This window comes from Tympanuchus pallidicinctus, unplaced genomic scaffold, assembly GCF_026119805.1.
Source record: "Tympanuchus pallidicinctus isolate F22 unplaced genomic scaffold, pur_lepc_1.0 scaffold11, whole genome shotgun sequence".
In the NCBI taxonomy this organism is placed as follows: domain Eukaryota; kingdom Metazoa; phylum Chordata; class Aves; order Galliformes; family Phasianidae; genus Tympanuchus; species Tympanuchus pallidicinctus.
Genome location: NW_026294627.1, coordinates 2,580,720 through 2,608,257, shown reverse-complemented (window position 1 = coordinate 2,608,257; position 27,538 = coordinate 2,580,720). Strand labels below are relative to the sequence as shown.

The 27,538-nt window shown below is 36.5% G+C and overlaps 1 long non-coding RNA gene across 1 annotated transcript; it reads right to left on the bottom strand.

Moving 5' to 3' along the window:
• Positions 1–395: 395 nt before the first annotated feature.
• LOC128074668 (uncharacterized) lies at positions 396–5,104 on the bottom strand. The gene is made up of 2 exons (XR_008203262.1): positions 5,063–5,104; positions 396–2,229 (listed from the first exon to the last, which is right to left on the bottom strand). It is a non-coding gene; the product is annotated as an uncharacterized LOC128074668 (long non-coding RNA).
• Positions 5,105–27,538: the final 22,434 nt, after the last annotated feature.

Genomic DNA, 27,538 nt, shown 5'->3' with positions numbered 1-27,538 from the left:
ACTAATAATGATCAGGTATCATTCTGAAAGACCAGGTAGAGTCCTCTGAAATCTCATTAACTTTGGTTAACATCTTTATTTAAATAATTGTCTTCTTTTTCATGTATGCAAACAAAATCAGTCTCTTGGAAAGCTGCACTATCTTTATTTCCAGAACCCTTTCTGGTTTCTTCAATGCATTTTTTGTTCACTTTGTGTTTATTCTTGTGGTTTTCTTGGTACTGTCAAAAGCAGTCAATCTGATCTCATGAAATGTCGTACGGAGACTATAAAATATTAAATAAGTTTGTATAAGTTTTGGATATCTAACAAAAGCCATTTCATTGTGTTCCAGCTGTATACAGTCAGTTATGATCACCTTTGGTCAGGTTTAAAATAAAAGCAGAAAAAAAAGCCTCAATAAATATTTAATCTGACAAATTTAACTTTTTTTCCAGTCATATAGTAGTATCCTCCAGTAGATGAAGTTACTCACATATAATTAAATTTTTTTCCCTTTCCTATATACAAAAGCAAATATTCTGTATTCTCTGTATTAACTCCAGCTAGATGCCTAGCAGAGATTTATTAAAAGTCACAGGGTTTCACTTTCTTAGTTGACAGAAAAAGGCACCACAAGTTCTATTCAACCACAAGCACTTCTCCATGAGTGTTTATCACTTTGTTTCCACATGCAATTTTAACATTCACTTTTGATAAATATTTGATCACTTATGCTATGTGCAGTGCAATTATAAATGTGCAGACAGAATCAACGTGTTAGAAAACCACATTTTTTCACACCAAGAATCTTCTCTTCCCTCATACAAGTTAATCTGACATTTTCCATTAGCTTTTAGATCCTGATTTTTGCTACACACTGCTTTCCAAAATTTTAGCATGGATTAAATCACTTCTGGAGCTGAGGAGACAAATATTTTCAGTACAGATTCTATACGTGTGGAATTTATTTGATTGCATATTCCATGATCACTAGAGTTCAGTTACTTCTCTTGTGATAGAGCTTCAATGTGGCTTTCAGCTGGGCCAAAAAATCTATCACTAACATATTTAGTGATGCAGGATTGGAATGAGAATCCATAAACTGAGAAGAGTCTTTGTCTATAAGTTTTGAGAGCTGAACAATTTATTGTAATGGCTACAATGGGTGGTGCTTATGCTTATTTCTTTTATTTATTTTAAAGCTGTGGTCAAATTTGTATGAGGAGAATCCAACCAAATGTCAGAAATGTATCAGAAATAGCAGAGCCAGCAACAGTGGGGGGTGATCATTCTGTTCATGGCACTGGCGAGCTACACTTTGCTATGTTTCCATTTGGTCTCTTCACTATGAGAAAGGCATTAAGGACCTAGAATATGTTCAGAGAAGAGCATGAAGCTGTGAAGGGTCTGGAGTACAAGTCTTATGGGAAGGGGTTGAGGGAACTGGGATTATTTCGCCTGAAGAACAGGAGGCTCAGGGGAGATCTCATTGCTCTCTACAACTGCCTGAGAGGTGGTTGTGGTAAGGTGAGTGTCAGCTTTTCCCAGATAACAGCAAGGGGACAAGAGTGAATGGCATCTAGTTGTGCCGAGGAAGCTTCAGTTGGATATTAAGAAAAATTTGTGTTCTGTAAGACTAATGAGGTATAGGAACTAGCTGCCCAGGGTTGAGGCAGGGTCACCATCCCTGTTGATGGTCAAGTACTGCATAAATGTGGTAATTGGGAACGTGATTTAGTGAACAATATTGGTGGCAGGTGGACAGTTGATCTAGATGATGTTAGAGGTCCTTTCCAACCGTAATCATTCTATGATTCTAAGAAGCACACATAAAAGCCAGTTTAGAGATCTTGTCTTAATAAGTCATACACATGCCAATTTCGGTCTGCTTGCCATAGCTGAAAGCCTCAATCTGCAGATAAATCAGACACTGTAAATCTCTATTCTAAGGAGAAACAATAGAAATCCTATGCTATGTGAACAAGCTGCAGGCTGCTAATCATTATTCCACTATATTTCATCTTCATTATTAATGTCTATCATGTAAAAATAGATGTACTTTGCTAAAATATTATTTTAATTGCCAAGAAAGGGAGAATGAAGAGTTGAGATCATGAACCCATCAGCTCCGTAGAATTTGACCATGCCATCCTCAAGTCAGTATATGGATGTTAGGATCACTGTTCGCTCCCTCTAATCTGTGCCAGTCAGGTGAAGCAGGATCTTGTGCTGCAAGAAGGCCTTCCGCTGAAAACAGAAACATTTCTAATAGTTCTGTAAATCAAATGAACCAAGCTAATAGTTTTTATCTACAGATCAGAAGATTGTTTATGGCAGATGAAGTAGTCAAGGAAATGCATCATTTCATTTTCTCAATGTAATCTGTAGCTAGCACTTAAATCCTAAGGAGGTATTTTCCCAGAATGCATTTGCTGTAAAGAAACAGCTATTTCAAAGAATAATTGTAGATCCTGAACTCTTGATCAGCTAATCAGAATGTTTCCAGAAAAAAAAAAAAAAAATGCTAAAGGAATAACTACTATCATCTATTGTAATGAATGATCACTATATATACTTTAAAAAGCAATATGATTGACACTTGCATTTACAATTTTTTGTTGAAGTTTGGTCCTGTTGACACCTCACGTGGTGATGTTTTCATACATCATATAGTCTTCTACTTAAATTTGCATTCATATTAAACATGTTAATATTAGACAATTTTCAGATTTTTTTTCAATATGTATATAGTTAAAATAAAATACTATCAATTAATTAAGTAAAAGTGAGATTTGCTTTTAGTTTCAGTGTAGAGTGTTTTTTTTCTGCCCAAGAAGGTATTGGTAGCTATTATTCTGTGTAAGGCCATTATTCAAAAAAATTGCCTTAGCAGTAGAGGGTGATGCTGTGTTTCTCCACTCAGTTTTCCATTCATCAAATGGAATCCCTTTTTCCCTTGTTTTCCATTTAGAGTCAACAGTGGAGCAGTCTGAAAAATGCTGTTTTCTTTACATTTTTAAAAGCCTTTCCAAAACAATTCAAAAGACTATGAAAAACTGTTTAAAATGTTTTTGTTTAAAAGATAATGTGTAGATGCAAAACAAGAACTGGTTCTTTCAGACATGAATACGCTTCCTGATATCTCTTCCTACTTTACTGCTAACATTACACCTGAGCTATTTTCCTTTTTTTTTTCCCCAGTGAAAATTTATTTTTAATAAATTGGGACATTGTGAAATTCATATTTTCTTTTCCTTAGAGATTTTGAATATTTGCTTTTATTAAAAAATATAATAATAATAACAGTGACATTAACAACCATGAGTTTTTGAATATTATAGTAAGGATTATTTTTAAATAATGTTCTAGAAGCATACGTAAAAAGTTGTAAAAAACTGAAAGTATATATAGCTCTAATTGTTTTCAGTTTAAGAACAATGTATTATGATAGCATATAGTACATCATTGAACAGAGAGCTCCTATTGTCTTTCTATATAACAGAACAGAAATTAACAGCATAAAGGAAGAGACAGTGGGGTTAGACAAATAGTCTTTCACATGTTCAGATTATGTTTTGCATTTAAAGCTGTGAATGAATAACCAATTTTCTTTGGAAATCTTTCCATACTATAGGGTTGTACAAGATGGTGTATAAATGCTTTGATCCTCACATAATGAGTGTTAAGGGTAATAGACGAGCTCATTCTCTGTTGGTTTTTGAACAGGGTCAGGTTTCCTAAACTAAGTCTCTCAGGAATTAGAAAGCAGCTTGGGGCTGAGTTTCTTGAAATAAGTATGGTAGTTGCCTGACTGCATTTTCCTCAGCTGTAAATGTGTAAATGTATTTATATAAGACATGCATGGACCAATCTCACTTTCATTACAATCACCATCCAAAGCATACTCTGGCGAGGAAAAGTGTGAAAAACAGCACAAAACATGGGCAGATTTGAATAGATTGCATTTCATTGTGTAAAAACTTCCTTGTAACATAAATTACACCTTTAAGACAGCAGTTTACTGCCAGCTAATGCTGCACTCTTTCAGTTTCTTGGTGCAGATCTGTGCTCTCCTGGAATGGATCTCCACTTTGAGCACATTAGAGAAAACTCTTGCAATTATGCCAAGAAGCAAGCGTGATACATCAGCAAAAATGCAGAAGGAAGGTTAATCTCTGCAAGATAACTGTTCAAGAGAGGATTTACAAAAATATATGCCACGAGGTCACAAAAGATAATAATGTCACAGAGTCACAGAATCAAAGAATTACAGAATTGCAGTGGTTGGAAGGGGCCTTGAGATCATTGAGTCCAGCCCCCATGCTAAAGCAAGTTCCCAACGAAAGATCACAAAGATAGGCATCCAGATGGATCTTAAATATCTCCACAGAAGGAGATCCCACCACCTCTCTGGGCAGCCCGTTCCAGTGCTCTGTCACCCACAAGGTAAAGTAATGTCTTAAGCTAACAATGGGCTGTGCAGTAACCAGGAAATCAAGTACATTATTTTTTTTTAGCACTGAACAAGCAACGTGAGTATGTGCTTCACTCTAAGTACATAGTCCCATTTACCTCAGTGGGAGTATTCATATGCTTAAATTTAAGCATATGCTAAATATCTTGTACAATTGGGACCCATTTACATCTTTAAGTAAGAGAAGCAGCGTGGGTGATGGAATAAGTCATTTCTGGAGCTCAGGCAGGGATAACATAAAATTAAAATTATGAAGAACAAATGAGTAAGTGGTATATTAGGATGGAAAGTGTCTGCCTGTAAATTGTTAGCAAACTCAAGCCATTAACACGAAGTCACATGTTTCCAAAAAGGCAACGTGGAGAGTTATTGTTAATGCATGTCATAAACATCTCTAATTATCAACAGACATAAATGTCCTCAATACTTTTTTTCTTTTTAACAGAATGTAGCTGTGCATGTGTAACTTTTCCATGCCTAGCTTTTAACAGAGATTTGATTCCTTTGATCTCTACATAACTAGATTATATGGGTGTCAGAGTTCAGGGAAGGTGGGAGGGAGGAAAACAGAAAATAAGGAAGGTTGTTACAGCATTGTCTTGCTACCTGTGTTCCTCCTCCTCCCTATGCATTGCTTCCTCTGTGGTCTCACTCCCAGTCCTGGCAGTAGTAATGTTACTGGAGGAGACATAGAAGAACAGAATGATTAAGGTTGGAAAAGACCGTTAAGATCATCTAGTCCAACTTCACACCTACCATCAATATTGCATATAAAACCATGTCCCTAAATACCACATCTTCACATTTCTTGAACTGCTCCAGGAATGGTGACTCTATCACCTCCTTGGGCAGCCTGTTCCAGTAACCAACTACTCTTGCAGAGCAGAAATTTTTGCTAATATCTATCCTGAACCTCCCCTGGTGCAACTTGAGTTCATTCCTTCTTGTCTTATCAACATCTCATGATGTTATGGAGGTTCCTTCTGCAGAAGAGTTTGAGAGAATTAGGCTGTGAAAATGCAATAATAGACAGTTGGCAATAGCTAAGCTCACTTACCAAGTATGCTAGATGCACCAGGCCGCATGGCATTCCCGTTCCTTATGCAGACCATGACATTTCTATCACCCTTTACACAAAAGATTGCTGGAGTTCTGCAGATAGAAAACAGCTGAAAATTCTGCCATACCCAATGAGGAGCAACAGATACACACAAAGAAATCCAATGACAGGCACCAAAATGATGAAGAGACTGAAACACCTTTTACTAAGAGGAGAGGATGACAGAAGTGGGGTTGCTAAACTTGGAGAAGGGGAGGCTCAGGGGGACTTCGTTCCTATAGCTGAAGGGAGGGGCAGAGATGTGTGAATGCAATCTCTGCAAAGACAAGCGTCATATGAGGTGGCTGTGCTAAACTCAGATGGGGCCACAATGCAGCAGCTCTGAGCAAGGTCTAAATCTGCCAGCAAGGTTCCATTTTTCCTGTAGCAAATTTCATGCAGATTCAATTATTTATGGTCAAATAAGCTCATGCCTACAGTTAATAGGAGAAACTGAGTATAAATGAGTCTTTGTGGACATATATGTGGTTCACTGTCTGAGTACAGAATTTCAGGCATAATTTAATAGACTTCTGTGAATGTTTGGCCTATCAGCTTTGAAAAATAACTTTTGATTTAGATTTACCTTGCTCAAACACAATGCTGTTATTTCTTCTTTGCACTACTCCACAGAAAACTCCACTGATAAAATTTATATTCATAAGTTTCCGTGTCTTAAGGAAGTGGAAGGAAATTGAAGTACATGCAGTACACTTACCTATATATAATCACTGAAGGTACATTTCTTCCAATTCTACTTTTCTTGAATTCTAAAAGCGTAATCATTTTTCTGTATACAGGCAGAAATTTGAGCAACCAAAAATGATAATACTGAATGTATAGGTTTTGTGTGTATTTTTTATCTCTGCATGCCACAAATATTCTGAGAAACCACTCATGAATGCACATACGTAATGGTATTTATTTCTCTGTGAAATGTATCTGACTGGAGAGTAACTTCTCTTCCATGGTTAGTTACAAGTACAAAAGAAAAAAAAAAAGTATAAATATAAATACATGTCTATATATATTTATAGATATACTAGAGATTAAAAAAAAATCTTTTTATTTGTACATCTTGAAGTATTAAGTTTTTCTTTAATTTAAATTTCATTCCACTGACCAAACACAGAGCACAGGTAGACATATCAGAAAGGAAGAAGCTGCAACAAAAAAAGCATTGTGAATCTATCACTTTTATGTTATGCTCATCGCTGAGTATGAGTGCCAAGTCTATAACAGCCTCTGTGAAGGCACAAATAGGTAGTGTAAGCAATATCCCGAAGGAAAATCATCATTCTTAAACCACTGCCAGAGTGACTGTAAAAAAATATGCCCTTCTGTTTCTGGGTAGTAATAGAAGTGCCAGAATCAATTATCTCAGAGAGCTCTTGGGCAGCAGGAAAAGACGCATCTGACAATGCAAGGTGCACTTGCCACATCATTAATTGGGTCTAAGATATGTAGCTCAGACAATGGCTCCCTGTTATTACAGGATCTACTTCTCTTCCAGCCCTTTAAGGGGCAATTTAATCACTAGAGTTAAAGAAACTGGAGTTACTTGCACGGATTGGATATTCCATATTTACAGGACAAGCTAGGAGCCTCTTGGGTCATTTTTATTTACACAAACATCACTCATGAACACACATTTTGGATGCATAATAGCAGAAATTGGCGGGATATGAGATAGACCCACAGCTCTGAGAAATAGCAGAGCTCAGTGTGCTGAGGTCATTTTGAGGGCTGGCCATATATATCCATAAGGAGCATGCAAGAAACTCATCTGTTTAACGAAGCATTGTTAAGCTGCCTGTTAATATTGTCTGTAGAGTGCAGGGTGCCTTCAGCTGACTGCTGACTTTTCTGAATAGAGATCTCGAACAGTAAATCCCAAAAGGTGTAAACGGGTATAGTACCTTTAAGATCTTCAAATCTATGCAGTATACCCTAAAGGAATAGCTTATAAAGGAATAGAGACAGAAAACTTTTCCAAAGTGAGTGTTGTTCTTATTATGTATATACAACGTAAGAAATCACTTGTTAGTCAAAATATAAATAATAAATGCAAACAATAGCAGAAAAAAGTACTTACAGTTATATAAATAAACTAATGAGGTATTTTATCAAGCCTAACTCTCTCTTCCATCCTCCCTGTTTTATTAATTGGTGTTCAAATAAATGAATTTACTTTGTGACTCAGAAGAATACTCAGATCTGACAAATTAACAGCTAAATTTTTTCAGTATTTCAGCGATTATCATGAGGACCATTAGTCACTGTTCAACTTGCTCAAGAAAGATGACAAACACTTTTGTCAATCATTTTGCCAGCAGTTGTAGCAACAAGTAAAACAATTCTTCTCGGGGCATCTCAGCACAGCTTTGGTGGTGGTGTGGGTGTTTTTGTTTAGCAGTAGCACCTGATCTTGTTCAGTCTTGATGCAGAAATGTGCGTAAGCACCCACGTCAGTGGAACAAATCTTCTGCTGAAATTTTGGCATCCACTTGGATGTTTTGCAAAATGAGAGCCTCAGCTGGGCAGGAAAATCTTTTAATTTCTGCTGGAATCTTACAGAAATTAAAACTCACCAACAAAACGGGGCCTGAAGGCATATTTCTACACACAAAAAGGAGAAGGGGAACAAAATAATTAAAAAAAGAAGGTAAAAATAAAAAATGAATGAAGTGTGGGCTTTACATACAGTGCAACTTCTTTCTCCTATGCTATATAGTTGTGATATAAAGATGAGGGAGGAAGACACCAAAACTCACTGAAGAGATGGCTGAGCTGAATGGAAACTGCACCAAGCCTAGGGGAAAAATATATATATATATATCAACCAAGATTGTTTTCATTTAGAAATGTGTTTTTATGCATAATAATCTGAAAGGGAAAGGGCTCTTGTGGGGCTCCATTTGGAGTACTGATTCCAGATCTGGGTCCTCCAGCTCGAGAAAGAGAGAAAGACAAGGAGTATTTGGAGCAGCTCCAAAGGAGGCCATAAAGATGATCTGATCTGAGTGCTGGAGCATTTCTGCAAAGACAGGCCGATGGAATTGGGCTTGCTCAATCTGGGGAAGAGGAGCTCCAGGGAGACTTTACTGCAGTATTCCAGTACTTGTGCAGAACAGTCCAGTACTTTTGAGCAGAAGGGAAACCAAATTTTACAGGAGCAGATGGTGACAGGAAAAATGGGAAAGGTTATAAACTAAAAGATTTACATAAGATTTTAGGGGGAATTTTTTCACTAAGACGATAATGAGGTGCAACGGGCTGCCCAGAGAAGTTGTCAGTGCCCCATCCCTGGAGGTGCCCAAGGCCAGGCTGGATGAGATCTCCGGATCTAATGACTGATTTAGTGTTGGCAGCCCTGCCCATGGCAGGGAGCTGGAACTAGATGATCTTTGAAGACCCTTCCAACCCAAACCATTCTATGATTCTGTCACTTTTATTTGCTGTTTTTCTTGGCCAGAAGGAATTCATCCTGACAGCTTGGATTTCTGTTTTGTTTCTGCTGAAACTGTACCTAAAAGCAACCAAAAATGCAAAGTTCTAGAACCAGAAATCTTATCAAGCAACCAAAAATGCAAAGTTCTAGAACTAGAAATCTTATCAATCAAGGAGGGATTTATGAGAGGCTCCCTTTTCTCCTGCTGGGGTACCGTATCAGCAGTACTCGAGAGCACAGAGGTTGCGCAGGATAGAAAACATTTTAAAGAGCTCCACTGAAGCTTAATATCATTAACTAGAAAAAAGAAAAATAAACTCATGACATGCTTAAATTTCCACAATGACTCAAAGTTAAGTTAAAATATTAAGTTATACAGTAGCTAAAAAAGCTTAAGAAGCTAGTTTTCACAGGATTTCTATTTTTATATTGAAGATAAAACATCACTTTATCTGTATTCTGACAGAACAGATTTGTAAAAATAAATAAATATGGGAATGATTAGCTAATGAATTTGACAGCCAAAGATCTTATGAATCTGGAGTAACCTTTCAAGTGACCAGTAGTTAAACTAGCCTTCAAGTTACATTAGAAATCAGGGAAAAAAACGGTGTTTTGGTAATTACTGCTGCATTCTCCTATTACTATTATTGTTTATTTAACTCTAAATTACAGAACTGACCTAAGATTACAGCTGTACCGTGCCAGATGCTCCATGTGCATAAAGTATTATCCATGACTGCACCACCAAATGTAGAATTTGAAGATGTAATTTGGCCAAGCATCAAATTTTTACATTAGTAGGAAAATCTATATAACATGTTTTCCATTTGTGTTTGTATATTATTTATAGCTTCTTTCCATAATCTTGATGTCTTTAAAAATTTTTCACCAATTTTGTCAGCAAATCTGATTGGCAACTAATTTTTGCTGACAGATATTGAGATAAAAAAATCTTCAGACATCTCTTAAGGGAAATGATGACATCATGTCACATGCACAGTGGCCAAGACACATCTGAAAGTATTGCACTCCCTGTACACACACTGCAGATTCAGTGTATGAAAGGCACAGTTCAACACAGTTTAAATTCATGGAACTCCTGTCCTCCTGGAAATTGAAAGGCTGGTAAGCTTGTGTTTAGGTCCCTTAAAAGCTTTTTTTTTTTTTTTCTGAGAGCAGTGGCTAGAGTTCTATTTGCAAAACTTTTAGAGAGACAATTACCCCAGTATATCGAGACCTTTATTTTGTTTGCTTATTTTTGTATGGTATTATTTCTACTGATTACAGATGTCAGAAACTAACATGCATTTGAAGTTGTAATTTTTAAACAGTGGCTCACATGTCCTTTTTTTTTTTCCAAAACTTACCTCATAATTATGTTTCATGATTCTTTTTGTTCTTGATTTTCAGCACAGAGTTGGGAATGGGCTTAAGCTCTCCAGACACAAGATAATCCTCGGTCTGTAAGCCTGAGAAAGGAACCAACATATTTTAATAAGTTGTTTGATTATGTCAGAAATACTAATCTTGTAGAGCTCATAAAAATGATATTTATGATCAGTGTCATCCTCTAAAAGTAAAATAAATAAATGAATAAAATTAGACATATTCTTTAGCTTGGGATTTAAAATATGTCAGATGAATTTGAAAAACTCTGTGTATTCATAATTACACTTTTCTGCACATTTTCATTGGTTCTTTTTCTATCTAGGTTAATAAAATTCCACTGAAGGACAATCTGTGGGAAAAATGTTTCACAAGCTAAAAGTCCTTATTTATTGAAAATTTAAAAAAAATCTTAGGTCTTATACTACTAGATTTGGATTCAGCATTTTACACGTAAATTCTTGCATGTAAGATACTTAATTTAATGTGTAACCTAAATCTCCTTTTGCTCACAAACTTTTCAGTAGTTCTTAGACTACCTACACAGGTACACTGAAAACTAGACTGATCATATTGAGCTACCAACCAGCTAATGAAGTTGATGAGGACATGCAAATGACTTCTGATTGGTTTCCTGCTATCTGTATCTGGTGTGTCCCATCACATTAGCATTTACTTGACCTACAGCATAATATGATGTGACAACTCTTAATACCAAACAAAATGACACAATGTTATGTGACAACAATGTAAAAGAATACACTGCTTTCAGACTGAGCTTTCAGCCTTCATTTCCGATGGACTATGCACAACCTAAAATAACCTAAAGTGATGAGATGACAGTATATAATAACAATTCTAAATACCTCGGAAATAATACTGCCTACCATCTCACCGATGTGTTTTCAGGCTATTCAGATTAAATATTATCTTTGTTCATGTGACTGACGTAATCAAATTATTACATTTTGAAGTTTGAGCATATGGGTAAAGGTTGCATAACCTAGAACAGATTTTCATTCAAAGTCTCTTGAATTTCATTAGCCATAATCAGTGAACACATTACTGTCAGGCAGTCATTCATTCATACTTCCTATCCCCATCACAAACATCTTTTATTTAAAAATCATTTTATCATTATGGTAGATTGTGCAAGAGGACTGGTCTCTGTCCCAGAAGTGATAAGCCATCCATATTTGCTGGACTCTCTGGGATTGTTTATTTCTTATAATCCCTATTAAAAAGTTAAAATTATGGAAAAGATTGAAGTCACTGTGCACATGAATAAGGGCTAAAGGGTAAGGGTCAATTAGGGCAAAAAACAATCTCATGACATTAAACATCCAAGGTGTGTTCGAATGTATATAAACAGTAAACAAGAGCATTTAAACATGCCTATACAAATTTTGAATTTTCCTTCCTTCCTTCCTTCCTTCCTTCCTTCCTTCCTTCCTTCCTTCCTTCCTTCCTTCCTTCCTTCCTTCCTTCCTTCCTTCCTTCCTTCCTTCCTTCCTTCCTTCCTTCCTTCCTTCCTTCCTTCCTTCCCTCCTTCCTTCCTTCCTTCCTTCCTTCCTTCCTTCCTTCCTTCCTTCCTTCCTTCCTTCCTTCCTTCCTTCCCCTCTCTCTCTCTTTCTCTCTTTCCCTCTCTCTTTCTTTTTCATTCTTTTTTTTTTTTTTTTTTAATATCTATTTCTGCATTCATTCCAACTGGCATTGTTTGACAAAGCAGGTTGTCTTTCTCCAGATAATTAAATAGGCACCACTGAGTACAAAAGCAGCTTCAGATCTGAGCTTACTCTTTTTGAATTGTCTTAGAGCAAAGATGTGTAGCCTTGCATTAAAGCATGGCTTTGAATAGCAAATTATTTGGAAACAAAAACTGCATGATCCTAATTCACATAAAGATGTATCACCTTATCCACCTCACATTACAACTCTTTCCCAGGAGCTTGGAATGTACACTAGTCTCTTCAGGACTAATCTATGCGTTGGAACAAGCCTATAATGTTTTTTCACATTATAAAATCTTTGTTTCCCCCTAGAAGCTCAAGGATTTGACCTCTCCGATAAATAAGATTAAAGTCCTGAGAACCTTGCAGGTATTTGTTAGTTATTACTCACAGCATCCTACTAGGAAGATAAGAAATTGCCGTTGCTCCATTTTATATGTCAGGAAAAAATAGAAGCACGGAATAGCTAAGGCATTTACCAAGCCTTTTGTCTGTGTCTCACCTAACAGCAGGGGCTCTAAACAGCATGTGCTGAAGTTATGTGATTACTTCGTACTTGAAGTAAGTACAGAAAAACATTATCTTTAAAAGACCAAAAATGGCAAAACACTTATTTATCTTAAATGACAACTATTATAATAATATCCTCCACATTTATTCCATTATATTATTTCTGAGAGTAAATAGATGCATATTTTTAATGTGCTTTTAGGAAAATCTGAAGATTAACCTTTAAGAATAAACCTTGCTAATTTGTATAGTCTCTCAGTGCTTTGAGCTGTGCTTGGGCTACTGGTCATTAGTAGTAGTGTTAATGGTCCATTGTCATTTCACACTAGCTGAAAGGTTTTCTAGTAACTTTCTATTAGGAAATTTTCAGGTGATTCTGTTTCCCTGGAAGGTTAGTTAGCTTTCTGTAGTCATTTTTAAAACGACTTCACTGTGCTACCTCAATAATGAGCAACCCCCCCTCTGCTAACAGTGGATCCGCATTCAGACAAGATTGCCTTCATCAATGAGATTCCTCCTCTTTCCACTTACTAGTACTTGAATATAACATCAGAAATCTAATGAGAAACATGAGATTCAGAAGATGGGATATTGAAAAAAAAAAAAAAAAAGAAGTAAGGGGCATTATTCTTTTCTTTCATCAAATATATCTTTTTCTCTATGTAGTACTGTTTCACATCTTGTCAGATGTTTCTACCTATGCATCCATTATATACCATGTCTTAAGACCAGTTCGCGTTGTCCCAGTTCATCATATGATCAAATACATGTCTGCAATGTAGACTAGGAAATATGTGCTAACAAAACCCAACAGAACATAGTGAAGTAATTGACACTGCTGGTCTGTGACCCAGGAGCAAGCAAAGTCTTGATAAGAAACTGGATACAAAATCATTGCAAGGAAATCTAGCCCGACTGCTTAAATAATGGAAAAGTCCTGGTACCAGTGGTCCTCTCGGAATGTTTTCCCCTTTTATTTATTTCTGCTTTTCTGTAGCAATTGATCACAGTTCACCAAGTTTAAATTTAGATTTCTGGAAAAAAACATTATGTTTCTGATAGAATATTCATGGGATTTCTAATTCTACAAACACAAAATTCAGGCAGGCAAGATGATATTCATGCTACATCTGATTTGTAACAATTGCAAACATACTTCAGACTGTTAGCGTGCTTTTTTTTGTTTGTTTAGATAATTGCCAATAGCAGAAGACAGGAAATTAGTATTTGTGTGGTTCAAAAATCGAACAAATCCTTAATTAATGCTGAAATATGTCTCTTAATAGGCACTGTTACTGCGATGTGTTTTCGGATGACTTGTTTTCAAATTTTTTGTTTCATGGACTCAATTTATCTGCTTCTGAATCCTACTGTTCTACTTGGTTTGCAAATAAAAAGTACCTTCAGAGCACCGAAGTCTTTGTGGTGCTTTTTGAATGCTCATTTTAAAGAAGATCTGTAGGCAGATACTTTTCTGAACTCCGCCTGATTCAAGGTCTTGCTTTTGCACGTTTTAACATTCTTTTGTCTTGCATATAATTTATGAAAATTTGTGCAGGTGTGAGCATTGTGAGCCTGATGCTGTTTGCCTTTTATTCTGTCTCATTCTTATGATGTCTTTTAAATAAATCTCAACATAAAATACATAGAGAGAGATAACTGTAAGATGTTTTCAAGTGGTCTGAAAAATGTGAAGTATGTAAATGATACCTATTGCTGTTATAACTAACATCTCATGTTTATATCTCATTGTTTGTACAACACAATATTCATAGCCTTTAAAAAGTGCCTGCACTGGGAGCTATTCATCTGCAAGGTCATTCTATCATCACATCATCTAATGTTATCCATATGAAAGTTAGTCATCAAAGGTAATTATCTACAGCCAACACAGAGAATGTAGCACCTCTATGGGTAATTCATCCTACAGATCACAGGCATCTACCCTTGAAAGTATTGAATCACCCAGTGCTGATGCCTGTGTCTCTTTATTGCATTCATGAGGCATTAAAGCAACATAGTTAGGCTAACTGCCTGAATTTTTGATGACCAAAGTTAAGCAGAATAAATAGCAATTGAGATGAATTGGCTTTCAAGGAGAGGTTGAGATTCCACCCCACTAGTGTGAGGTTCAGTGATTCTCAGAACATCTTAGTATTCGCTGATGATTTGCCTTGCAAAAAGTCCTGTCCATTTGGATTGTTGAAGGGTTATAAACTTCAGAGGGAGCTTTGGTGAAGGAACAAATAGCCTTCAGGAGCAACAGGGAGAGAGGGATGGATTCGTGCATGAATGCATAGATGATAAAGCTGTTATAAAATGAAACAGTTAATTGAGCCTGGAGGCTTAGAGTGTTTAATGGTAATAAGCAGCACCCAGAAGTAGTGAAGCAATTTGAACCAGCCAAATTTTGGAAGTTTCTTTGATGTGTAATAGAAAATAATTTGAATCAGCATGAGAGTCTGAATCAAGCAGCGTAAGCCTTACCATAGCCTGCTGGGGCTGGTGTTTTCTGTCTTGATAAAAGGTTTCTCAAGGCATTAAGTAAAGTCCATGGGGGTGGGAACATAAACACAAACAGAAGCTACTGAAATGTAAACGCTAGCTTTCCCTTTCCTCCTCGTTCTTCTTTTCTTCAGTGTCAGACTGATGAGGTGCTTACTGTCTTAATGTTGGGCCTAAAAAAGAAGAAATGGATAACATGATCACGTGCCTTAGTGATCATGTGATTTAGTGATTGACTACCCTTCCCACAGAAATGTGGTTGGAACTGGATTATCTTTAAGGTCCCTTCCAACTCAAACCATTCTATGATTCTATGATTATTTGTACTGAGCATCTTGGAGAAAAAGTTTTTCTGATGGGCATTTGTTAAGTTAATTCTCCATCTGACTATGGCAAGCTTGAAAACAGATATTTTAAAAACCTCTATGTGAACCCCTCAGTTTTGTCTGCACTAGCATATATCATATTAATCACTCCCCAATAAAACAAAAGCTGTCACTTATCCCTGGTAGGTTGGAGCTGAGGCGAGCGGAGGGACATGTCCTCCTACAATGACCTGAATCATTTGTCCAGACCAACACATGGTCAAAAGGTGTCTTCTGTGGTTAATCTTTCCTGAAGTGTGGCTTTTGTAACACCAAATGGTGAGTACCAGAAGATGCTGATACTCTGCTTGCAAAGATGGTAACTTAAATGTAAAGCTTTAGCTGCATACAAACACAGCTTACAAACAGATCGCTTTTAAAGCCTTGTGATTACATAGAAGCACTTTGTTGAGGGCCTTTAGGGAGAGAATACCTACCAAGTTAGAGCACTGTGAAAAATGATCAGTTGGGACTACAATACATAATAAGGCATATAAGTAAGTGCCACACAAAGCTGCCATAAAAAAATAAAAAAAAAAAACAAAACTTGAAGCATTCTTCCTCATAATGGCTTTACAGAAACATTACAACATTACACAAAGCTTGGAGTACAATATGAACCCCTGCAGACTCTGAAATGTGGTAAGCTGTAGGATACAGGAACCCATGGTGCAGTGAAAGCAAAGGTTTAATAGCATTTTAAATGTTATGACTATACAGAAGACAAAATCTGCAATATAATCCTTTTCAGAATCCTTTGTGCATGGTAGAATAGGTGGCAACTCTGAGGCTGTCCTCTAAATCTGACCGCAAACAACCAAAGAACAAATGTTGGTAAGAGGAGCAATCAGAGGAAAGAGTTTATAACAGAAGAGCTTCAGACAGGAGAGTATTCAGTGTTCCTCTTATTACAGTGAACTGTTGACATGGGTATGTGTTTCCATTTTGAGAGGCCCCTCTCACAACACGAAGATTTTGCTGCCAAAGAGAGGAGGTTGTATGGTCAGATTTTATCACATTTGTCTCAAGCTACAATCCCAGGAGAGTGTGCCAGAAATCCAAAGGAGAGGGCTTGAGTTTCAAAAGTAGGGCACCACTAGGTTAAAAATGACACTGTCAGATTTAAAAATACCATGGAATTGCATAAGTTTCTGAAGAGTTAAATCACCTGGAATTCAGACAGTGCTCATGTGATGGAATTACTTTTTTTCAGAGGATATTTTTTCTCCTCTGTTGGAGGGATCTGTCTGCATTGCCCTGTAACACCACTGGCTGGAATCAGATGGGAAAACAGGAGAGGGATCATCACAAGAGTGATGTGAAAATGAATATACTATGCTAACAATCCCTTTCTACTTGGCTGCCCTTTTATAGCTGATGAATAGACAATAATAATAATAATAGTAATAATGATTATAATGCAAAGCACATTTCAATGTAAGAAGTATTCTGATTTTTTTCACATCTAAGATTTTTCACAAATTTTATTTTAAACGCACAAATCTTGAGCTTGAGAAGGGAAAATTCAGATGTATGCAAGCTGTTTAATGAACAAGAGAAGGAAAACAAAACAAAACACAAATTAAAACACATCTTCAAGTAGGTGTTTATTTTATTGTCTCAAAACAGAACTTTGTCAGCCTCGAGTCCTGTTATTATCCAGCTGCTTAGTTAACTGAAATATTGATCAAGTCTGTCACACTTTCTTTGTCTGTCACAAGTAAGAAAAGGTGCCAACCCCCTGCAGGAAACTGTAGTGACAGGTCTGTAATTTGATAATCCCTAGTTCAGGAAAGGTTTCACTCTGTTCCCTAATGTAAACTCCAGTTACTTTTATTTACTTATTTATTTATTCTCTTAATCATGTAAAGTTTAATCTCCTAAAAGCTTCAGAGTTAGATAGAGAAACAGAACATGAATACAAGTTTTGCATAATACACAGAAGACACCAGATTTTGTCTCTTTTTGTCTCTTTTTCACTGAGGTGACTGTTCTTACTGAGGAGGAGCTATTTATGATCCAAAGGATGCAACATCTCCACTACAAGGGCAGGCTGAGAGCTGGGGCTGTTCAGTCTGGAGAAAAAAAGAATCCGTGGAGACCTGAGAGAGCATTTCAGTATCTAAGTGGAAGCTACAGGAAAGAAGGGGACAGATTCTTTACCAGTGTCTGTTGTGACAGGTGACAGAGAAATGGTTTCAAACCAAAATAATGGAGATTTAGATTGGATATAAGGAAAAAAAAATAATTGTAATAAGAGTGGTGAAGCAATGGAGCAGGTTGCCCAGAGAGGCATCTCTGGAGACATTCACAGTCAGGCTGGACGGGGCTCTGAGAAATTGATTGAGCTGTAGATGTCCCTGTTCATTGCAGAGGAATTGAATTAGATGGCCTTTCAGTTTAAATGATTCTAAAATTCTATGATTTTTCTCTCTGATTTCTCTCTTTGTGAGAAGGTTGTCTACAGAACAATCCTAACAAACTGTTCTTTTTTCTGTAGACCGGAGATAAAGATTGGCATCTTTCTCCTACATCCCTCCTTACTGTAAAATCTCAGAAGGTCCTCCCGTTACAACAGGCTGCTTTGCGGACCTGGGTAATTCTTCCTGGTAGAGTTAGGGAAGCTGTGGAAATACCTGCTATCTAGCTACAACGCCCCAGTTCAGGAGCACTCTCCTGTTTCTCTAAGGAGTTCAGACATTTGTTAAAATCCTGATTCAGCAGGAGCTTAAACATAAGGTCAAGCTCTGAAACATCCTTCCTGACAAAAGCAGGATGTGCTCTTGTATTGAAATCTCAGATATCCATACACACTACATCAGTGTATGTAATGGGAAGGATCTGGCTATGCAGTGAAATGGATCAAGATGCTCTCAAAGCACTCAGTGGAGCCAAATCTCCAGTTTGTTCAGCTTCACTAGCAGAGCATGGAAATCCAGAGCAATCATGCACCGTACAAAGCAGAAAACTTCTCTCTCAAAGTTATGAATAATCAAATAACCCAGTTAAGTAATCCTCCTGTAATTATTTTGTTCCATTAAATGTTCTACCCATCATAAATTAATTGTTATAATTAACAATAGAAGTATTCTCTCTCTTCTTTCTATGTCACTGAAATGATCTTCTTCATGCCATTAATTGGCGCCGTTAACAGAAATGAAGTCTCTGTGTCTTTGTTTGATGAACAAGGCTGTCACCTTTCCAGGATCTGGATTCTTCTTTTTTCTTTTTTTTTTTTTTTTTGCATTCTCAGTCTAATCAAAGCAGTCAAATATTTTTTCCCCACAGCTGAACTACAGCAGTCATGCACAGAGGTCACACATTTGTGATACTGAAGCAATACTTTACATCAAACCTCAGTTCTGAAATAGAAGTTGGCTGAAAAGAGATTTGATGTGAAAACATGTTATTAATGTGGCACTATTTTATTTTTTTTTAAGAAAATATTGTTTGTTATCTGATCATGATTTATTCTTGAGGATAGCTGTGAGTCATCTTCAACAAAAAATTCCCTAATAGTTTCATAGAAAGTTTAACCCAAATCCTGTTACAAACTGTGAAAGTATTCAACGTTTTAGAATCTCATCTTAATCTTGTAACGCTGCTACTTTTCACCTACACAGTACATTTTAGTGTGGAGATACCTCTGCAGTCCTTCAAAAGTGAGTGGAACCTGTCCTCATAAGGGCTAACTGAAACCCAAAGAGCTTTCAGAGTTTTTGCTTTATTTGGGTCTTCAGAGATTAAGCAACTACAAAACTAATTCTTCCTAAAATAAGGTGAAATGTGAAATTAATCTTGATGAAATTTACAACACAAAAAATTAGGTAACTAGGGTGAGCTGAGGTTCCTTCTGTATTTGGTTGAGATGCTAGTTAGAAAACCATCCCAATCTATGTATGACCAGAACTCCTAAGGATGTTTTGTTTTCCATGTTAATCGTTGAAGAACCTGAAAAAGTGCCTAACTCTGCAGTGCTAAACCTTGATGAGCCTTACTTGATCCAGCCTTACTGACAAACAGTTCCTTATCCAATTCAAAAGACATCAAAATAGCATTTTTCACATCTAGGAAATCTCTGTGATTCCATGGCAACCTCCTCTGCCAGAATCTGTGGATTGACATCCTGTCTGTCTGTCTGATGTAGATCTCATCTCAGGAGTTTGTTATTGCCTCTATAGTATCTTAAGAAGCAGTTAAAAACCACGAGGCAAAGCAGACGTAATTCAGTGAACCAAGAAATAACTTGTTGTGCAAGAGCAGAATTTTTTTTAAAGAGAATAACTCCTTCAAGAGGTCTATCAGGCATGGCTCATATACACTGACTTCAAGACATGAATTAAAAGGTTAAGGAAAAAATGAAACAGCAGAAAAAATGGTGTTACATATTATCTGCAAGTTATAATAACTGTGGGCATAGTTGCTTTTTATTTTTATTGCTTTTTGTAAAAAAATGCTTTAATATTACCTTTTTGAGTTTATATGTAGCTAATTTTATACTTGCTAGCCTTTTTTTCTAGGAAGTTAGTAGTCTCATAGAAGCTACTAAAATGCAGAAAATTTTTGCTTAAAAATAGAGGCTACAAGGCTTGCTGAAGACAACCTTTATTAAAGCAATGTAGAGAAAAAGTATTTTGAATCTGGATTATCTAGGGTAGCTACTGGACTACTTGTGCTAATATTATACTTACACTTTCCCTGTGTCAGTGGAATATTTTCCTCCCCCTTATTATTATTATTTTTAAATAAACTGCACTTGGCTATACTTTTTGGTGAAGTTCTTTATCACTTTCCTGGAACATGGTCCCACTAAGATCAGAGAAAAAATTGTAACCCAAGTTATGTGCATGAGACCCCCATTACTGCTGCTTCAGCAATTCTTTGATATATTTTTAAATAGTATCCCATTTTCTGCTGAGCATAGCCCAGTGCCTTTAATGCTGTGGTTCTGAGGAGTTTTAGCAACCATAGATGGTGCTGTGCTGTAATTCTTTGATTACTTTTTATAAGTAGCTGAAAGAGGCAGAGACCAGCAGGAAAGAATCACTGGTTATGGTTTACAGACCAAAAGAATAAAAATAAAAATAAAAATGGATTGGATCCGTGCAAAATAAACTCAGAGGGTGTTTTGGTACACTTCTGAATTCTGAGTTTCTTTTATTCTCTCTCTCTCTAATGTATATATTTCTGTACTTATTTCCTCCCCACTGCTCTCTTCTGACAGCATCACCACCTCTGGCTGTCCTTTTCACTCTCATATTTACTGGGCAGTCCATTTAGTGAGTATCTCACAGCTTGCCATCTTCATTTCATTCTTTATAGAGTCATAGAATGGTTAGGGTTGGAAGGGATGTCGAAGATTATCTAATTCCAACCCCCATGCTATAGGCAGGGGCACCTCCCTCTAGACCAGGTTGCTCACAGCCCCATCCAACCTGGCCTTGCATGCTTCCAGGGAGGAGACATTCACAACCTCCCTGGGAAACCTGTTAAACTTTTTTGTGTTCAAAAAACATAATCATGGAAATTTTTTTTTCATTTATCATTGTGACTTCTTTTCTTGATGTCTCCAAAATTATCTTTGGAACAATATAATCTTGTGAAGTTCAACTAGAGATAAAATCATGGAATGGGGCATTGATCCAGAATCTGGTCTGAATTTCTCCAGTTTGGGCACAAGATGATTTACTGATTGTTTGCCTGAATTTCACTGCTGTCTCTATGATGCTAAACTAAAAATGAACTGGGAAAACCAGTTCTGAAAGAAACACTTCCTGTTTCAGTTCAGCAGAAAAAATGTGGATACATCTTGTCATATTTAGAGTAATATTTCGAAAATGAGTGCAATAAATATAACTTGTATTTTCTGAAAATTTTGAACTTTTACAAATATCCCCTCAAAGGGTCCCTTTACATTTGATTTTTGACACAAGATTTTACGTTATTACTCTTTCTTAAAAACAGTGCTTCCATTCCCAGGTGTTGCAGGGGTGCTGCACTCCTTAATTTATGTGGTTGAAATCAAATGGTATCAAGGAGGTATGTAGATTCATTAACAACTTATCATTATCTTGCAATCAATGAGCCATACATTTAGGATCAATTCAGCAGTAAAACAAATAAACCACAACACTATAAACTTACAAAATGCTAATGAATTCCTACACATTTTGAGACATCTTTCTGTAACTAGTCCCATAAAATTGGACTCACACCCACATACACCCACAAAAACACACAAAGTTGAGCACAGATGTCCAGCAGACGGGCGTTACAAATGCACACCCACTTTCTAAGGAAAATCTCCAGCTTTGGTACTTATCCTTTGGGAAACATTATGACCATACCCAAGCTACACTCAAGCATGCCCAGATACACCAGTGTGCATTGACATCCATGTGTATAAGGTGTGAGTTAAGCCCACAGTGCCAGTCCACTAGTTGGCTACAAGCTTTTCCCACCAACCAGGAGACACAAATATCAGAGTGATCGACCACCACTAAATTCTGCAACATTTTTCCCCACTGGAACAAATTTTTGTGCTATGATTCTTTTATATTCCTGTTCAGGTTGACTCTTCTCTTTTTTCCAAAAACATATTTCTTATTGCATAGTTACTATTTAATTCAGATGATGGATTCCTTCCTCTTCAGCATTATCAATTACAAGCAAATATGCCCTACGTATTTACAGAATTCCACAATGGAATTAGTTGGAGGACACTTCGTGATTCTTCTAGCCCAACTTTTCTCCAGCAGGGACATCCATAACAGGGTGCCCAACACCATGTCCTGGGCCTTTTGGAGATATACAAGGATATGTCAGCAACACTCTGGTCCCTGTGCTAGCACTCTGGCATTCATATGACACAGGAGAGCTGCCTGAGAAGCTCCAGTTCATGGCCATATCCTCTTGTCCTTTTGAGCAGACATCTCAGTTACTGCTATTCAGGCCGCTCTGCCAAGGTTGAGCCATGTGGACAGCACAGTTGAATAGAAAGGGAATTGTACTAACCTTATATTCATAGAATTATAGAATCATAGAATTGCTCAGCTTGGAAAAGACCTTAAAAATCAAGTCCAACTGCAACCTAACCATACTGCTCCGCAAAACCATGTCCCTGAGCACCACATCCAAACATATTCAAGGATGGTGACTCAATCACCTTCCTGGGGAGACTGTTCCAGTGCTTAACAACCCTTTCTGTAAAGAAGTTTTTCCTGTTATTTTCTTAGGTGATATGCAGCACCATCTACTTTAGTCTTCCTTTACTGAAAACATGCATGCATAGCGGCCAAACCTTCCATTGCTGCATGTTGTAATAGAGCACATGTCCTTGGGAATCCTGCTGGATTTGGCTTGTCTGGGTGTGGCACTGAGCTCTGTGTGATTATGGCTCATTAGTTGCTTACTTCATGCCTTTTGATAGACATGATCAAAAACAGATATACAATACTTCCTTAAAAATTCATTAAAATTCGCTGCAAATATTAAAATGCGAGTCCTCAGATTACATTAAAAAGTCAGTTTATTAGAAAAGGAAGAAAATCTTTCAAAGAACATTGCAATTTCTGAACTGCTTTTCTCTTTTCTTCCTGTCTGGCTGAGTATCCTTATTCTTTTTTATCTTGTAAACACAAGAAAAGGTCCAAGAGATTTTTTTTTAACGGAAGAGCTTAGTAAACACCAACTGGACTCCAGAAATGTTTTTTTTTTATTTTAATAGACATCCATTTTGGACACCCTGCAAATGTCATGGACTCTGATAATATTCATTTTCTTTCTACTTTTAAAAACAAATGTACTGCACCGAAAAGCAGAAATACTGTGTCTTGCTTGCAGTGACTTTAGCCTATATAATAGCTCTATGGTCTTTGTTCTGGCAACTCTCTTTGAAATATCTGAATGTTTAGCAGACAGTAATAGGAAAATGCAAATTCAGGGTAAGATTATTTTTATATGGGGACTGTTATTATAAATTCAATTCTACTAATTTTTAAAAAATCTCTTTTTTAAGAGATTTTGTGCAAGTATTTTCTGGAAGCTTAGTTCACCTGTTTGACTCCAAACTAATGATGATTTTTTGTCGTTGTTGTTTTTGTTTTTTTTTTTTATTCTGCGATTTATGCTTAAATAGTTATAAAGGATTCACATAGTTGCTGAGGCACCTACAAGGAGAATCTCTAAGGTATTCAGAGATTTATTTATGAATTGCTTTGAAAAGCAGAGTTCACCAGCAGCCAAGGGAGTAACAGATATGTTTATGGCTCATCTTCATACAAGGAGGAGGTCAGCAACCAGCTGAGATTGTACATTATTTTTCCCATTCAGCAATATACACAATGAAAAACAGAAGTGCAGTGCAGAGGTGAAAAATGCACCTCACCATAATTACATTAATCTGTGGGAATAGAGAAGAAAAACTTCTCAGCGGCTGGAAGTGAAAGAAGATAGGATGAGCATTATGATAGTTAGAGAAAGATGTGTATTGCAATGGTAGGAAAGAGCTTGTGCTACAGAAGTAGTCTTTAAAAGGGATTCCTTGCAGATATGAACTTGAGCAGAAGGCGGTTCATAGTCTGGTGCACAACTGATCTACTTTGAAAGTCTAGAAATCAGAAAAAATTATTAAGCAAGGGACTAGTTTATAAATACAAATATACTGGGTTGGGAATCACCAGACCTACAAGATACAGAGGATCACAGCCATTTCAGTTACGAATTAGAGAAGTCTGAGGCAATAGAGTTTACATGACCTCCAAGTTAGATATATTTTTCAAGATGGCAGAATCATAGAACCGTAGGATATCCTAAGGTGGAAGGGATCCATAAGGGTCATCAAGTCCAATTCCTGACTTCACATAGGACCATGCAAAAATCAGACCAGACTTCTTAGAGCTTTCTCCAGAAAAAGGTCACAGAAAGATGCAAATTACAGTCGCAAAGGGAATCCTGTGGTAGCATCTAGAGGAGATAGAATGCAATGACCAAAGAAAATCCTCTCAGTTATATACACTTATTTTTTTCTTCCAAATAGACACAGAATCAAAGCCCAGAAGCTCAGTTCACTCCTTGATAGCAGCTTTGAATTCAAGAAAATGTTGTGGTTTGATATGGGTTCAACAGCAGTCCTCTGTGCAACATTCCAGGGAACAGCATTTCTCTTTCCTAGAATTCTTTGGGATTCACAGGGATCAAAACCAAAACAAAACAAAAACCACAGTCCTGAATCTTTGAAATTGTCTGTTTTGTGATATTCTGCATTTCCCGGTGCTAGTTACCAAGAAAGATGTAAATATAGGCAGTGGAGGAAAATATAAGGGATAGTCTTAAAGATAATAATTTCCCTCTTTTACTTCTGCCATTTAGAATGGTAGAATTGTGTGACTTGGAAAGAACCTTAAAGCTCATCTGTTCCAACTCCCTTGCAACAAATAGGGACAGCTACAGCTGGGTCAAATGCTCAGGGTCCCATCCATACTGACATTGAATTTCTGCAGGAATGGGACATCCATCACCCCTGGTCAACTTGTTTGACAATCTTCTTCTCAAGTGAGAAGTGTAGAAACTCAGGCATAAGCTGAGTTATACTCACATGCATTTTTGCATCTTCTTTTCTGCTGTTCTGGGAGTTACTCTCTGCTTTCAAATATCTTCTCTGGAGCTCTTTAAAACTGAACTCGAACTGTATCTCTTTCTATCTGCTCTGTTTCTAAATTTAAACATTGAAATCTACATGCAATTACCACCCAATTACCTTTACTTGTTACAAACCTTCTTCCTCCCACCCATTTTCACTCAACGCTTGTTATGATTCCCATTTCTCTTCTTTGAGCCCCAAATTATGTCTTTTAGTTATTTCTGAAGATAAATAAATAGTCATTACTGAGGATGATGAGATGAAGTAGAATTCTTTGAAATAATTATAGATTTTAGAACATGCAGTGATCTGCTTGACTTCCTCAATCATCTAGCAAATTTTATCCTCTGTGGACCATACTGGACAAACAAAGAGCAGAGGTGAGGGGACACTGGGAAGATCTCTTCATTTCAAATAGTAAGTTCCAAGGTCTGTCTGTTGCTTTGTTCAGTGCCTTACCTGGATATATCATAAGATATTTATTTGCCTAGATGATTATTGCAGAAACAGAAATTCAAAGCAGCTCTTGGAACATTTCTTTTTTCAAATGTAGCTGATAAATATTTACACATGTATTAAAAATAAAATCTCTAAATCATGCAAAACATGTAGAAATCATTTTTGATCTGTTTATTTAACCATACGGGATAGAAAAACTAACATAATAAAGTCAAATAACATCTCTAAGCTCCACTGAAATTCAGCTTATGGAAGGAAAAATGTACTGATAGATTGATATTATTCTGGGTTTTTTTTTGTTTGTTTTGTTTTTCTAAACAGATTTTCTTTGGGTTTTTGATACAGGGGAATAACTTTATCTTTTCTTTTCAAATATATATATATGCATTTTTTCTTTATCTTATGAAAAGTTAAATCTATATATGCTGACATTTATTACATTTATTTAAATTCATTAAATAATCATTTATCCACTGTCTTCAGATGTGAATCATTATACCCAGTTCTGGACCTATATGCATGTTATTTTGCATTTGATACCTCTGTGCTTTGTTAATGCTCCTTCAGTTTAGGACTATTTAACATTTGTTTTCCCCTGTATTTGAAGTAAAGGGAAAGTTTCTGAAAAAGAGCCACAATTTCTCAGCATTTTAAAATTTGGAAACCCTTATTATCAGGCACTGGAATGGACTGCCCAGGGAGGTGGTGGAGTCACTGACCCTGGGGGTGTTCAAGGAAAGACTGGATGTTGTGTTGAGGGATATGGTTTAGTGGGAGCTATTGGGAATAGGTGAATGGTTGGACTGGGTGATCTTTTAGGTCTTTTCCAATCTTGGTGATTCTATGATTCTATGATTCTATGATTCTATGATTCTATGATTAGGTAAGATATTATACGCTTACCTTCAATCATTCTGCCAAGCAGCTCTAAGTCTGATATATCACTTTACAGAGGTTATGGTATCAAGACCTAATCTATTCCACATTTCAAGGCTTGACAACTAACTAAAAGGATGCTGTAATAGGTCAGTTGTATATTCTTAGTCTCAAAACAGTGAGACTAAGGATATCACCATTAACCTCATTTGCTGGCATTTAAGCTTGAGATAAGGACATGCATCTGATCCCAAGAGTAGGTCACTAAGGGACCATGGCTGTGTATTATTTTATGATGGGTCCAAATCCTAAATAAGAGGTAACTTAGACTGCCAATACCTATATGGGTCTTCATGTAGTAGAACATATAAATTTAGCAAACTGCTCAAGAATGTTAAGTTTAGAAAAGTGGAAATTACGTATTTTACTTTGTAAACAAGAATTTAAGACTTTAAAACAGAGATTTAATGAGTTGCTAGCAGAATAAGAATCATGGAATCATAGAATCATTAAGGTTGGAAAAGTCTACTAGGATCATCTGGTCGAACCCCAACCCATCAACACTGTGCCCAATAACCACAGTGTTATATCTAAATTTTTCTTCAGCATCCTCAGAGATGATGACTCCACCAATTCCCTGGGCAGCGTGTTCTAATATCTCATTACTCCTTCTGGAAAGAGGACTTAATTCTAAAAAAATTATATATATATATAATAATATAATATATATATAATTATTGTGAGTTCCCATTCATCTCTCAATTATGACTTACATTCTATTGAGAAGATCAGGTATTTTGTGCTTATAAATGACAAAAATTCGGTTTTGAACATATATATTTAAATGTGAACTTTTCCACCACTATCTTCTTTAAAGCTATTCCAGCTTCTTTGCTGACATCTCAAAAGATAAGCACAAATAAATTAAATGAATTAATCATTGATTTATTATTCCTACTTTTATTCAAGGAAAAACATGCCATTTTATTTCATAGAGGACCACTCATTCAACAAGGTTGAAAAATGCTATTTTTAAAAGACAGATTAGAAAGAAAAGG